Raw genomic sequence first — 17183 nt, forward strand, 5'->3', positions numbered from 1 at the left:
ACCATTACTAAAAAATTTAGTAGCCGTGGCATATCCTCAAATACCACCTACCCCCTCCACAGTCCCCCACCCTCCCCCCTCCCCCCTCGAACCCTAGCTCGCGGCCGCCGCCAGCGCTGCCGCCACCCCATGCCGGTCTACCCATTCCTCCTAGCATAGATAATAAAGTTCAGGTTGCCCAGTGATTCCCATACTGTCGCCCCACTCCCTTGAGTTTTTTGATGAGGCCTGGGGTGTCCCTCCCCGCCAGATCGACACCCCCTTCTCTAGAATGTCACAGTCTAAGCTCGACCACGTATCCCGAGGAGCCCGACGAGCGTTCGGCCAAGAAGAGGTTTATCTTGGCCTCTCTGGCGGACGTTGGCGAGGTGGACGCCGTTCGCCCCGACCTGTCGATCGCGAAGCAACACGTCGCCGCGGAAACCGGCAAAGACGTTGACTACGTTGCCATGCCGAAGGCTTCATGTCAGCGGGCTTGCATATTACTATATCTTGGGAAAGCTGGCTACGACATCAAGCTCGTCGAATACGATGGCTTCACGCGGACCATGTCACAGGTTAAGTGGTCCATCCCCAACCCCTCTGGTTCAATCGCCATCGATCTCTTTGATGGCCCTGCCGCTGATCTTCTCCACCAAGCGGTCAAGGATTTGCGATCCTTATACACCATCGAGCCCATTTTTTTCATTTATGAAGGACATGTTCTACGGCGGTGGCTTGGGACACTTAATTGCCAAGTCAGATCTCATCGACCACGACCACGACCACGAGGAGGGCACCCACAAAGGTTCTTCCAAGGTGAAATAGCCCATCTGTGACATCAGAGAGTGCACCATGGGTTTTTGCTCTTCCAACTGGAAGATCCCATCCATGAAATGTGAGGCAACATCCTATCAACAAATCTTACCTTTTCTAGCTTACCAACCCGTACCCTTTGTTGTGGTAGCATTTGTCGTGCGGTGCTATAACTATGTCGTGTTTAATTATTTTAGTTATGCAAAAAATGTATTGTTCAATAGGGCCATATGATGTTTAAGTATGAATTGTCCACTTCAGTTTCAAGGATGGCTATATTTGGTTGTTTATAGTGAGTAGATGCCTTGTTTATCTGTATTTGGTTGTTTGGTTGGTTGCAGTGAGCATTTTTTCAGTTATCGAGCCGATGCCTTGTTTATATGTATTTGGTTCTTAGTTTGGTTGCAGTGAGCATTTGTCCAGTTATCAAGAAGATGCCTTGTCTATCTGTATTTGGTTGTTAGGTTGCTATTTTTTAGCATTTGTCCAGTTTTCAAGCAGATGCCTTGTTTATCTGTATTTGCTTGTTAGGCTGGTTGTAGTGAGCATTTGTCCAGTTTTCAAGCATATGCCTTGTGTATCTGTATTTGCTTGTTAGGTTGGTTGAAGTGAGACTCTGTCCAGTTTTCAATGCCTATATTTGGTTGTTATACTGATCATTTATGACTTGTTTATTTCAGTCATTCACAATGTGTTGTTCATTATGTGCAAGTTGGAACTGTGCCGCTCGATTGCATCAATATCAGTTTGAACGGCTATATTTGGTTCCAGTTATGCCTAGTGTATTTAATACATGCCCTTTATTTCAGTTTTACACATTTATCCAGTGTGATGCTTAAGCATTACCTACGTTCTATTCATTTTCAACAATACCAGTTTGAATTGCAATATTTGATGGCTGTTTAGCCTGCTGTCGGTAACATTGCTTTCCATTTTATATATGATTTAACAACATGCTGAAACCAACACATTCAAGCTATCATTTGGAGATGATGTTGCTTACCTTTGCTATATTTGTTTGATGTTAAGGTTGCTGTAGTTATCATGCCTTTCCACTACTTATGCAGGACAACAACGGGAGTGGCCACCATTTTTCGCCGAGGTTAGCTTCATCCCTTGGCTTATACTCCCCCCATTGTTCCATAACGTAGTGCATATAGATCCAAGCCTGGACACTTGTTAGCTTCTAATATTGACTTGTTGCTTGTAGGTACATATGCCCTTGGCAAAAATCCATGCATCGACCCTTTTTGCGTATGGGACAATGAGATATTCATGAACAAGCATCGAGTGAGGAAACTGATAAGGATTATTAGCAAAAAGATACGAATGGTGGTAAGCAAATTATTTGTTTATGCTCTATCCAACACAACTGTGAGTTGTAGGATGGTAACTACAAACTCTACAGCCTTCTCTTTTTACTTCCCATAATGAGTTGTTAGACAACAATGTCTGAAGGACACATAATGAAGGTTAAATTATTTCATCCAGACTACAATGAGCATCAAGAAGTCGTAATGAAGAGAGTGAAGGATGGACGGGCAGACATCACGAGGGGTTGGCCTAGAGCTGTGCGCACATTACGCATGGAGGAGGGCACAATATGGGCATTCCACTTCACCTTCTGCAGCAACCAGAATGTCTTTCGCTTCTCTCTTTATAGTTTTTAGTACAACCGTAGTTTATCATTCTTTACTTGGTGCTTCTATAGTTCTTCAGTATATGTACTTGTGCATCGAATTATGCACTCGTGGTGGAACCTATATTTGTAATAAACATGGTTGGATATGAAATAAGTGATTGCCTACTATCAAATTCAAAACATATGATTTTTAAATTAGGGATTACACTGAACGCGGTTGGCGAAAGCGAAACATCTGCGACAGACGTGGACATCATACACGTTTCTAGGATCCTCTACATGTACGATCAATCTCCACTGCACACACGATCAGCCATGAAAAAACGTGTGCGATCAATCTCCACTGCACACACAATCAGCCAAGAAAAAACGTGTGCGATTAACAACAACATCGCACACAGTTCTTTCTTATTAAATGTTTGCGATAGTCACCTTATCACACAGGCTTCGAAATTATGGACTGTTTGTGATGTTGTGCGCATCGCAAACATTTGGTCATAGAAGAATGTGTGCGATAGGTACTTCTTGGATTAACTGTGTGGGATGTACATACTAATGGAAATGTATTCCTTGGATGGACTATGTGGAATGTACATACGAATAGAAACGTTTAGCGAGGACTAACTGTGTGGGATGTACTTACGATCGGAAATGATTTCGCCTGTATAATTGTATTTTTTAGCACTATTGTACATATAACCGTATTTGAGCGCTTGCCAGTCGCACAAGACCTCATTTTGCCGAGCGTCTGTGCCAGGACACTACTAGGGAAAAGCCTAGTAGTAGCACGAGTTGTAGGCCTATCAGTAGCGCGGGGTGGAGCGCTACTGGTACGGCGCTACAGCTAAAGGTTAGCAGTAGCGTGCCTCAACCCACGCTACTGCTAAATCGACTTAGTAGTAGCGCTTTCCCGGAGGAGCGCTGCTGGTAATTAGTAGTAGCGCTTCTCCCTGTCCGCGCTACTACTATTATTTCTTTTTTATTTCATGTTGTATTCATACACCTTTACACAAGTTTTCATACAACAGGAATTTAGAGATTGCTTTTACATCATAATGAGTTATTACATCACAGGGTGAAAGAACCGTGGACTAGTTTCAAGTGGATGTCCATCCACTTGAAACTAATCCGCGGTTCTTTCACCCAATGATATAATAAAGATCATCATCATCATCATATCATTAACAACTTATCATCGTAATACATCATTGTCATATAACACCTCCTCAAGATCATCATTTTCACCAATGACACATCAAATAGCAAATTGGTCACTAGTTGTAATCACAAGTACTCCTCATCATCAACTCTAACACATTGTACCACATAATAAACATATTGTACCTCATAGGACCTACTACATTCTCTTAGGACCTACTACATTCTCTAAGGTAAAATAGCAAAAAACAAGATAGCCCCCGACTCTCCATTATGGAGAATGGAGATTATCCTGTCTCCAATTCTTGCCTTTCACTTAATGTTACTTCCAAGAACCTCCTTGCGAATGTCCAAACATTTTTTCCATTCTTTGATTAGCATGTGTTCACCGGTTTTAGAAAACCGATATGCACAGGTGAGATCCGTAGGTTGACCTGGATGTATGTTCAGAACTGCAAGGCGACCATTCTGATACATCAGATGAGGCACACAATCCATCGGGATTTTCTGTTGAAAAACATAGTAATAACTTCGTAGTAAGCAATGATGTACTAGTTTTAGAAGTATGCAAAAGATGCACGGATGTCGTAATAGTAAAAAATCTTACCAGGGTATCTCCATAGAAGTTACCGTGGTTCAACACGTGCACTAGTGGCACGTATTCACCATAATTTGGAGGAGTTTGATAATAGGTATTTTAATTCTCAAGATAAGTACAAAATGCGATCAGATGACTTTTCTCCTTCTAAGTTAATTTGGAGCCATCAGTGTAGTGGGTTTTGTCTACCATCTTCCGCACATTCTTTGAAGAATCAAAATAAGCTGTCAATGGAAATAAGTTGTCAACTATTTTGACATAAACAATATAAATTAGTTAATAACTATGTTTGAGAAACTCACATTGCGGTAGAATCGGAAGCGTATCAACAAGGACCCAAATGTCCATATTGTCTTGCTCGATGTCAGGATCACCAAGATCCATGGTGACAATCATACCCTCATAAAAACCATACATTTTGCAAAGTGCTTCCCAATTTTGGCAACCAAAATGGGTTAGGCTCTGAGAATTGTACAGATTTACTTCAAAATCCATATCATGATGGATCCTTAGGTGTATTTTCTTTGTTTCAAAATTTTCATGGTCTTCAAAACCCATGCTCTCCAAGACATAGCGTCTTGCATGGCATGGGATAAGCTAGACGAATTGTAAAAGATGAAAATTAGACGTTGAAATAGTTGAAGTCATGCTTAATTACAAAAAAACACTTGTCGTCATTGCGTACCGTTTCAACATCGAAGGTCTCCTCGAGCTTAATGCTGAAGCGCCGATCTTCGTCCAGCTGAAGGAACCTGTCACACAGACCTCAATCGTCGTGGCACCAGCTGCACTCCCCCGGGAGACTGTCGTCATCCGAGTACGACATTTTCTACGTTCATAATTCAAAGATTAAACTTGTACAATTAAACATAAGTACTAAAAAACCTAAATTAGATCATTATTTTTCGAGAAAATCTAGGCCACTCGATATTTCCTACATATTCTAGCACAAGTCATGCCAGAATTCACGGAAATATCCGGCATGACCTTTGCTAAAAAAGGACATATCGAGCGCCTAAAATTTGCCGAAACGGAAATTAATCAACACTCCGGCAAAACATAGGCCACTCGGAGGTGAAACCTGAACATGACCGGCCACTTGGGCAACCACATATCCTATTTGAGCAACACAAGATATACAGGGAGATTTGGTTGGTCTCACCTCGAGGTCGAAGGGGGTCGGTGACGGGGACAATGTTGGGGATGATGGAGGGGCTCCTAGATTTCTACAAAAGCAAAAACCCTATAAGTTATCACTAATACATCCCGAATAATTGCTTAAACTAAAAAAATAACAACAAATATGACATGTTCAACTAGTTCTATTAATTCAACTAGTTCTTACTAAATATAAACTTACTATAAATAGAAAAAAACCAGTTCTTTCTAAAAATAAAGTAGTTCAACTAGTTATATTAATTATCTTACTAAAAATACATTAGTTCTATTAATTCAACTAGTTCAACTAGTTTATTAATTTACTTACTAAACTAGTTCAACTAAAACCAAACTAATTCAACTAGTTTATTAATTTGTTTACTAATTATTTTGAACACTTACTAAAAACAGTAAAATAAACTACATTATACAATAGTAAAAAACATCTACTATTAACCATACTTCCCTAGTTAACTAGTACCATCACTACTACTAATTAACATCTACTACTACTAAAAATCATTATCTGTGAGCCCTAAATTAACATCTACTACTACTAAAAACATCTAGTACTAAATAAGCAGAGAGAAGGGGGTGGGGTAGGGGTGGGGGGCTTACAAAGAGGGGAGAGACGGTGGCAGGGATGTGCTCGGCGACGGAGAGGTAGGGGCGGCGAGGGCGGGCTCGGGATCGGGAGGCGGCGATGCTGGGTGGGCTCGGGGGGCGGTGGTGAGGTCGAGGGCGGCGGCGGTGAGGTCGAGGGCGGCGACGGTGAGGTCGAGAGCGGCGGCGGGCGGCGGCGGTGAGGTTGAGGGCGGCCTTGGGCGGTGACGGTGAGGGCAGGCTCGGGCGGCGGCGAGAGAGGAGTAGGGGAACAGGGGAGGAATGGAGAACTTAGCAAAATTTTGAGCCCGCGGGTGGTTAAGTCGAACTAGCAGTAGTAAACGCGCTATAGCTAACGTAGCAATGGTACGTTTTACGTAAAAACACTACTGACAATTCTAAACTTAATTAGGTGCAATACTTAGCAGCAGCGAGTTTTGAAGAAAAACGCTGCTACTAAGTACTTTAGCAGTAGCGCGTCCAGGGAAGGGCGCTACTACTATATGTAGCCTGGAGGCAATGCCGTGGCAATTATACTAGTAGTGCTTGTTTCATCTAGAGTGCTACTGCTACCGCGTTATTAGAAGCGAGCTTTAATCAAGCTCGCTACTGCTAATTAGCAGTAGCGTTTGTTTTTAAACCGCGCTGCTGCTAAGATTCTGTGTATAAGGTTTTCCCTAGTAGTGGGAGGGCATATGCCCGATGGTTTATGGGTCGTGTGGAAAGGACCCCCCCTCCCCCTATCGCAGTCACTCACTTGGCGACGGTTCTGAACGCCATCGTGGAAAGGGGTTAAAAACCATTTGTATAGCACCGACACATACCAGTGGTTTAGCATTGAGCAATTTCAAAGACAAGGAATCATTCATGATATAACATGCACAATGAAAGAAGTACGATGGATACAACATAATAGTCAAACACGACATAAGATCCATACATAAGTTTAGTTAGAAACCAAAGTACAAGTTCAGAAAGGGAAAGGTAGTCTAGACCAACTAGGCGGCATGCAGGCACGCAGTGGAGGTATACAACAACAAGACATAGTGATATGCTACATCAACGTAGGGGAAAACCTCCGAAGTTAGGCAGCTGTCAGTGACGAAAAGCCAGACCATTCTCGAGAGAAGGATCCTGCGCTCCATGAGGAACTGGTCCCGAACCGAAATGAGAGGTCCAAGAGCAGGGGTATCACCTCCAACATCAGGCCACGCAATACCTGGTGGCAGCACTGTCGGGTGTGGGTAAAGGATGTACTCTGGTTGAATCGTCACGCTGACTGCTGGCAGCATCTCTGTCAGGGTGTCATAGTGGCGAGCACTAGTGGCGTACAAATCGACAGCCAGAGCTCAGACAGTGCATTCCAGAGCCTTGATGTACCGAACCATAACCTGTCATAAACGACAACTCACGTAGGGGATACATACAATTGTGTAGTGTCCAGTCTTGTCCCTAGCTGGGATGTAAGGGATGTATCTCAACCCATTCTCTACAAAGTGAGGGTGCTCTCCACGGAGGTGGGTGATTGTAACATAGGCATCATCCTAGACTGCCATCTCAGCGGTCACTCCAACATCCTCAAAGGTGTGAAATTCGTGGTGGAGATATCTCGTTGATCATGGATAACAACCATAGCGCGGTACTGCTCCTGGTTGAACTCACGGTAGTCCTTGTACACGGTGTACTAGGGGTACCAATGGTATCCCAGTAGGGTCAAGAGGCTGACCAGAATGGCTGAAAACCCAATCATATCAACAACCATGGTCTGGCGGACAATCTATGTTATGGGACGCATCTGAAACAAAAGAAGTTCAAGGATGTCAAATGATAGTGTGTGTATCATCCAATATACTTTCAAAGGAATAGTTGCAGATAATCCAGCTCTCCGAGTGAATGTGATCACGAGAACCTAATGTTAGAGTTAGTAAAATCATTTAACCCGAATAGAAGAGTGATCAAAGTCCCAGAGTAAAGACGAGGAATAAAAGATCCTAACACCAACCAATTGTGATGTGGGCCCATAAGCCACACAACAATGTTAGTAAAAGTTCCAAAGACTAGACTCAACTTCGGCACGGAGTTGGGAGGGGGGAATCCAATAGGTAGTCGGCTCTGATACCAATTTGTGATGCCCCCGACTCAATCGTGCACTAATCATACACGCAAATGTGCACGATCAATATCAGAGACTCATGAGAAGATATCACAACACAACTCTAAACAGAAATTTAAGTCATACAAGATTTATATTACAAGCCAGGGGCACTACTGCAGGATGCTGCTAAAGCGACACTACAATCAGAGACCCTTCGACGAAACTATGTGTGATGCATTAATCGCGAACGGTGATGTAAAAAACATCAAAAAAGACGCAAAACATTTGCGATGGCGGATACATCAAACTCGGTTCAGATTTTAGTTGCATGTGCATTGCAGGGCATACAGTTCAATTCAATGAACTATTTGTGATGAGTCAGAACAACAGAAACGGGCAGCCAGATGAAGGCATGTGCGATATACGACATACAGTTCACTCGGATAAACTGTTTGTGATGAGGCGGAACAACAAAAATGGGCAGCCATATGAAGGTGTGTGTGATATATGACATATAGTTCACTCGGATGAACTGTTTGTGATTAGACAATGCAAAAGAATGGTCAGCCACATCAAGGTGTGTGCAATATACGACATACGATTCACTCAAATGAACTATTTTCGATTAGGCAATGCAACACGAACGGTTCAGCCAGATCAAGGTGTGTGCAATGGAGGGCATACACTGATAAACTGTTTGTGTTGAGCCAACAGAACAGAAACCTTTCACATAAACAAGATGTGAGCGATACGCGACAAGCATCCAATTACATAGGTGGCTAGTACACACGTGACATTTCCACACACCAAAGTAAACTATTACATGCATAATTAACTAGGATAAATGATCATCTGATCATCATCTACATCTTGTGACGCTTGCCGCCACTGCTCTACTAGGATAAACGGAACAATATTCTTTACTATGAATAGTACACTTTGTTGGGCACACAGGTATATGGATCATAGCCTTGGGCAAGCAATGTGCCCACACGCGTCGTGCTAGCTCGATTTTCCTTGTATGCTAAAGTTTCCATTAATTGATGGCGTTTTATGAACACGCCACCGTTTCCCGCCATTTCCTCACCGGTTTCTCGCCGCCACACAGTGATATTGCACACAAACCTAGGCTGTGTGACACACGGAGGCAACAAGCATAGCCTGTAGCACACCCACCTTTTCCAAGCATGCCAACCCACCAAAGCGCCACCTCTGCCATCAACCTCCTAGACGAGGAAAACGAGAAGGCGCCATGGCCTGTCGAGGTAGAGGCACTCCCCGCCAACGCGATGGAGGATGCCGTGATGCATGTCATCGCCAGGGTTGAGCAGACCCTTGGCGCATGGTGCTTCAGCGCCGCGGATCAATATAGGTATGTCAGAGCCGAGAGGCTGTAGCTCGCTGAACAACATGATCGTTGGGGCGCCGCAGAACAAGCTAGGCACGTTCACGCCGATAGGCTGCGGCTCGCTGCACAGCATCACCATTGGAGCGCAGCAGAGCGAGAGGCGCGTGATATGTCTCCAATGTATATACAATTTTTTATTGTTCTATGCTATTATATTATCTATTTTGGATATATTATATGCATTAATATGCTATTTTGCATTATTGACTAACGTATTAACCTAGAGCCCAGTGCTAGTTCTTGTTATTCCTTGTTTTTGAGTTTCGCGAAAAAGGAATACCAAACGGAGTCCAAATGGAATAAAACATTCGTGATGATTTTTCTTGGACCAGAAGACAACCACGAGACTTGGAGATGAAGTCAGAGGAGCCACGAGGCGGCCACAAGGACGGAGGGCGGGCCCAGGGCATAGGGCGCGCCCCCACCCTTATGGGCCCCTCGTACACCTCCTAGCCTAACTCTTATGCCTATATATACCCATATATCCCCAAACCAACAGGGGCATCCATGAAAACACTTTTCCACCGCCGCAACCTTCTGTACCCGTGATATCCCATCTAGGGACCTTTTCTAGCGTCCTGCCGGAGGGGGATTCGATCATGGAGGGCTTCTACATCAACACCATTGCCCTTCCGATGAAGCAGGAGTAGTTTACCACAGACCTACGGGTCCATAGCTAGTAGCTAGATCGCTTCTTCTCTCTCTTTGATTCTCAATACCATGTTCTCCTCGATGTTCTTGGAGATCTATTCGATGTAATAATTTTTTTGCGGTGTGTTTGCCGAGATCCGATGAATTGTGGATTTATGATCAGCTTATCTATGAATATTATTTAAATCTTCTCTGAATTCTTATATGCATGATTTGATATCTTTGTAATTCTATTCGAACTATCGGTTTGGTTTGGCCAACTAGATTGGTTTTTCTTGCAATGGGAGAAGTGCTTAGATTTGGGTTCAATCTTGTGGTGTGCTTTCCCAGTGACAGTAGGGGCAGCAAGGAACGTATTGTATTGTTTCCATTGAGGATAAAAGGATGGGGTTTTCATCATATTTCTTGAGTTATAATTCATCTACATCATGTCATCTTACTCAATGCGTTACTCCGTTCTTTATGAACTTAATACTCTAGATGCATGCTGGATAGCGGTCAATGTGTGGAGTAATAGTAGTAGATGCAGAATCGTTTCGGTCTACTTGACACAGACGTGATGCCTATATTCATGATCATTGCCTTAGATATCGTCATAACTTTGTGCTTTTCTATCAATTGCTCAGCAGTATTTGTTCACCCACCACATTATTTTCTATCTTGAGAGAAGCCTCTAGTGAAGCCTATGGCCCCCGGGTCTGTTTTCCATCATACAAGTTTCCGATCTACTATTCTTGCAATATTTTACTTTCTAATCTATAAACCAAAAATACCAAAAATATTTACTTTATCATTTATCTATCTCTATCAGATCTCACTTTTGCAAGTAACCGTGAAGGGATTGACAACCCCTTTATCGCGTTGGGTGCAAGTTGTTTGATTGTTTGTGTAGGTATTAGGTGATTTGTGCATTGTCTCCTACTGGATTGATACCTTGGTTCTCTAACTGAGGGAAATACTTATGTCTACTTTGCTGCATCACCCTTTCCTCTTCAAGGGAAAAGCCAAAGCAAGCTCAAGAAGTAGCAGGAAGAATTTCTGGCGCTGTTGCCGGGGAGATCTACACCAAGTCAAGACATACCAAGTACCCATCATAAACTCTCATATCTTGCATTACATTATTCACCATTCGCCTCTTGTTTTCCTCTCCCCCACCTCTAAAATGATTATCGAAAAGATTTGCCTTTTTATTCGCCTTTCTTCCGTTCGATTTTTTGTTCGCTTGTGTTACCATGTGCCTTATTTTTGCTTGCATCTTTGATTGCTAAAATTTTAAGGATCCTCATCCACTTGATAATTTTTTAAGAGATTCAATTATGATGAACCAATTTCTAGTGATTTGTGTGCACTAAATTATCTTTATGAGGTTTTGCTTGAAATCTATGAATCTAAAAATTGTGATGAAGTGCTTTATGAAGTGATTCACGAAGGTCTTTGAATGAAAAGCATGATTGCAATGATGTTATTATAAATTCTATTTATGTCAATTATGTTAATGATATGCAAAACCCTAAGCTTCGGGATGCTAATTTTGCTATGACTACTTGCTGCAATGATCATGATTGTGGTGATACTTCTTATGATCTTGAAAATTTATTTAAGCCCCATGATGAATATGAGATTGATAATAGTGACTGCAATATTATTGAAAGTGGGTTTGGAATAGTGTCAACTTTATATCCCACATATTTGGAGAATAATCGATCTTATGGAATTTTTGATAAAAGTGGGTTTGGAGAGGTCATGACTTTAGTTAATGTTAATCCCACTATTTTGGAAGAGTGTCAACTTCACATGCATGTGGATCATGTTGAGAATATGTTATGTGATAGCTATTTTTTTGAATTTTCTTATGATCCTACATGTAATTATTATGAGAGAGGAAAATATGGTTGTAGAAATTTTCATGTTACTAAATTACCTCTCTTCATGTTGATATTGCTATCGTCTCTTTCTTCTTCCTTGCATATGCTAGTTTTTGCTTGCCTTGGTAATTTATTTGCTTATAGAATGCCTATTCATAGGAATTATATTAGACTCAGATGTGTTTGTCACATGTTTTATGATGCTCTCTTTGTGCTTCAATTCTTGTCTTTCATGTGAGCATCATTGAAATCTCAATGCCTAGCTAAAAAGGCTTTAAAGAAAAGCGCTTGTTGGGAAGAAACCCAATTTTATTTTTGTTTTTTGATTTTTGTTCCTGTTTTGTTTTGAATAATTAATCTAGCCTCTGGTTAGATGTGGTTTTGTGTTTTACTTAGTGTTTGTGCCAATTAAGACCTTTGGGATAGCTTACGGTGATAGTTGTTTTGATCCTGCTGAAAAAAAGAAACTTTTGCGCCCAGTAAACAATTTCCTGGATTTTATTGAAATGTGCTTTTAATATGATTGTTTTTGCTATGGATTTGTACATAAATTTCCGAGGTTGTCCTAATTTTTCAGATTTTTTGGAGTTACAGAAGTATTCGAGAGTTACAGATTGCTACAGACTGTTCTGTTTTTGACATATTCTGTTTTCAATGTGTTGTTTGCTTATTTTGATGAATCTATGGGTAGTATCGGGGGTATGAACCATGGAAAAGTTGGAATAAAGTAGATATTACACCAATATAAATAAACAATGAGTTTCCAACAGTACCATAAAGTGGTGATTTATTTTCTTATACTAACGGAGCTTATGAGATTTTCTGTTGAGTTTTGTGTTGTGAAGTTTCAAGTTTTGGGTAAGGATTTGATGGACTAAGGAATAAGGAGTGGTAAGAGCCTAAGCTTGGGGATTCCAAAGGAACCCCAAGGTAATATTCAAGGACAACCAAGAGACTAAGCTTGGGGATGCCCCGGAAGGCATCCCCTCTTTCGTCTTCATCTATCGATAACTTTACTTGAGGCTGTATTTTATTCACCACATGATATGTGTTTTGCTTGCAGCGTCTTGTATGAATTGAATCTTTGCTTTTAATTTTCCACAATCATCCTTGTTATAAACACCTTATGAGAGGGACATGCATGAATCGTGATTTATTAGAATACTCTATGTGCTTCACTTATATCTTTTGAGCTAGGCAATATTGCTCTAGTGCTTCACTTATATCTTTTTAGAGCACGACAGTGGTTTTATTTTATAGAAATTTATGAACTCTCATGCTTCACTTATATTATTTTGAGAGTCTCTAAACAGCATGGTAAGTTGCTTTGGTTATAAATTTAGTCCTAATATGATAGGCATCCAAGAGGGATATAATAAAAACTTTCATATAAAGTGCATTGAATACTATGAGAAGTTTGATTCCTTATGATTGTTTTGAGATATAAAGATGGTGATATTAGAGTCATGCTAGTGAGTAATTGTGAATTTGAGAAATACTTGTGTTGAGGTTTGTGATTCCTGTAGCATGCACGTATGGTGAACCGTTATGTGATGAAGTCGGAGCATGATTTATTTTTTGATTGTCTTCCTTATGAGTGGCGGTCCGGGACGAGCGATGGTCTTTTCCTACCAATCTATCCCCCTAGGAGCATGTGCGTAGTACTTCATTTTGATAACTAATAGATTTTTGCAATAAGTATGTGAGTTCTTTATGACTAATGTTGAGTCCATGGATTATACACACTCTCACCCTTCCACCATTGCTAGCCTCTATTGTGCCGTGCCATTTTCGCCGGTATCATACACCCACCATATACCATCCTCAAAATATCCACCATACCTACCTATTATGGCACTTCCATAGCCATTCTGAGATATATTGCCATGCAACTTTCCACCGTTTCGTTTATTATGACTCGCTTCATCATTGTCATATTGCTTTGCATGATCATGTAGTTGACATCGTATTTGTGGCAAAGCCACCTTCCATAATTATTTCATACATGTCACTCTTGATTCATTGCACATCCCGGTACACCACCGAAGGCATTCCTATAGAGTCATATTAAAGTATCGAGTTGTAATACTTGAGTTGTAAGTAAATAAAAGTGTGACGATCTTTATTATTAGAGCATTGTACCAGTGAGGAAAGGATGATGGAGACTACGATTCCCCCACAAGTCGGGATGAGACTCCGGACAAAAAAGAAGAGGCCAAAAAAATGAGAAAGGCCCAAATAAAAAAACAATGAGAGAAAAAGAGAGAAGGGGCAATGTTACTATCCTTTTTCCACACTTGTGCTTCAAAGTAGCAGCATGATCTTTATGATAGAGAGTCTCCTATGATATCACTTTCATGCATATACTAGTGGGATTTTTTCATTATAGAACTTGGCTTGTATATTCCAATGATGGGCTTCCTCAAATTTCCCTAGGTCTTCATGACCAAGCGAGTTGGATGCACACCCACTTAGTTTTCTTTTGAGCTTTCATAAACTTATAGCTCTAGTGCATCCGTTGCATGGCAATCCCTACTCACTCACAGTGATATCTATTCATGGGCATCTCCATAGCCCGTTGATATGCCTAGTTGATGTGAGACTATCTCCCACTTTTGTCTTCTCCACAACCACCATATTCTATTCCACCTATAGTGCTATATCCATGGCTCACGCTCATGTATTGCGTGAAAGTTGAAAAAGTTTGAGAACATCAAAAGTATGAAACAATTGCTTGGCTTGTCATCGCAGTTGTGCATGATTTAAATATTTTGTGTGGTGAAGATGGAGCATAGCCAGACTATATGATTTTCTAGGGATAAGCTTTCTTTGGCCATGTTATTTTGAGAAGACATAATTTCCTTGTTAGTATGCTTGAAGTATTATTGTTTTTATGTCAATATTAAACTTTTGTTTTGAATCTTAAGGATCTGAACATTCATGCCACAATAAAGAAAATTACAAGGATAAATATGTTAGGTAGCATTCCACATCAAAGATTCTGCTTTTATCATTTACATACTCGAGGACGAGCAGGAATTAAGCTTGGGGATGCTTGATACGTCTCCAACGTATGTATAATTTTTGATTGTTCCATGCTATTATATTATCCGTTTTTGATGTTTTATATGCATTAATATGCTATTTTATATTATTTTCAGGACTAACCTGTAGCGACCCGACCCGAATGGATCAAGTCTCTGTGCTTAAGTGTCATCCCTGGATCGGTATGCTGACACACACAATACTCGAGGATTTATAATAGAGGTAAATCACATGTATAAAATAACGTAAATACTATTACCTCAATCCAAAATAGCGGAAGTAACAAGGTTGTGGATTCCCATCAACACCAACGGCAAAGTTGAGTATAGGAAATCGTAACCCTAACGTAACACTCTTACTCGTCGTAAGATCCTGCAACATGAGACGTTGCAGCCACAAAGGGTGAGTACATTGAATGTACTGGCAAATTCACACCATAGAGCAATGATGAAAAAGGCTATCACTACATGCATATTTGGCTGGTGGAAAAGCTCTATGGTTACAGTTTTGCATAAAGCCAATTTTTCCCTACTGCAAAGAAATAAATTTGTTTAGCTATCATGGTGGTTGTTAAACATTGAGAATGGTTGACAGCATTCTCAATCCCAATTAAAAGTACTCATTAAACCCAACAAAATTAATTAAAGTAACATGATGAGATTCACTTGATAATCCAAGTACTAGATACTCAAGATGTCCATAATCGGGGACACGGCTAATCATGATTAGTTTATACACTCTGCAGAGGTTTGCGCACTTTTCCCCACATGACTCGATCTCCTCCGTTTGGTTTCTCGCACTACATGGTGTTTGAGAAACGAATGACCGAGACATAGTCTTTCAGAAGCGCTTGCACCTTACATAGAGGGTAGACCGTACCAACCTACATCCCCTACATCTGCTAGTCTACCCTGTAAGAGTTCGCACGACTTAGTCAACTATGCTAGAGCCCATAATAGCATGTTGCTGCACACGGATGTTTCTAGCATGAATAATCTTATGATCCCTTTGAGCCTGGGTGGCGGTCCGAAGAAATACAGGCAAGTCCTGATAGAAACCAGGTGCCTCAATCCACCCAGATGTGTGTTTAAGTTGCCACCTTAAATAAACCATTAATTCACAACTCACATCTGTCATGGAAATTCACTCACCCAATCCACGTCTACTAGCATAGCATGGCATAATAAGCAAACGTAGAAGTAACTCCCATGGGTTTGAAAATAAAACAGGTAATAGGTGCTACCTCAATCTACTTCCCAAAACCCACAATTTAATTCAGATCCTAATCATGCAATTGTTTGGAGTATTGAACTAATGCATAAAACTGGGTATGAGAAAAGGTATGATCAAAGTGTGAACTTGCCTGCAATGTTGATGAAGATGATTCGCACTCAAAACTCTTGATAGTTCTACTCGTCACACTCTGGTCAATCTATCGTAAGCAAGCAATAGTAACCACACATAAGCAGTCACTCCAAGGATCGGGAAGAACGAAGAATACGATTCGGAAAACATCAAAACCAAGCGAGTAACTCTTGCAACATAAAACAATTCCTAACAGTACCAAAATTATGTGAATTTGGCCTTATCAGAAAGTTTAGGTCAAGAGCTCCGATTTGCAAAATGAATCACTCAAATCGGAGTTATAAAACTCAAGTTGCGATCAAACGAAGTTCAAATACAAAACTATTTGAATTCAAATTTGAAACTTTCAAAAACATGTTTGAGTTGGATTACTGGATAGAGAGGATCATAACGAAGAAGTGGGCGTTGGTTTCGTTGGATTTGGATGAACGAGTAAAAAGTTGTGAGCGATTGATGTCCAGAGGCTAAATTGTAAATAAACATCTACAAAGAAGTCCCTGAGTAAAACTAACAGAAAAAGAAAAAGTCTAAATAACGAACATTCGTTACCGAACGCTAACGAACAAAAACGTTCGCCGAAACTAACTAAACAGAAAACGTTCGCTACTTAACTAACTGTATAAAAATGCGTTTTAAACAAAAACCGAACCCTAAAGGAAAAACCGGTGAACCGGAGGTTTTATTACCGGACCGGGAAAACCGGCGGCGGATCTGGCGGGTCCGGCGAGGCGGCGGACTCCGGCGAGTCGGGGCGGCGGCTCCGGCGGTCGTCGAGGCCGGCGAAGTGGTGGGGAGGGGCG

The sequence above is a fragment of the Triticum dicoccoides genome, chromosome 1B (assembly GCF_002162155.2).
Source record: "Triticum dicoccoides isolate Atlit2015 ecotype Zavitan chromosome 1B, WEW_v2.0, whole genome shotgun sequence".
NCBI classification, from domain to species: domain Eukaryota; kingdom Viridiplantae; phylum Streptophyta; class Magnoliopsida; order Poales; family Poaceae; genus Triticum; species Triticum dicoccoides.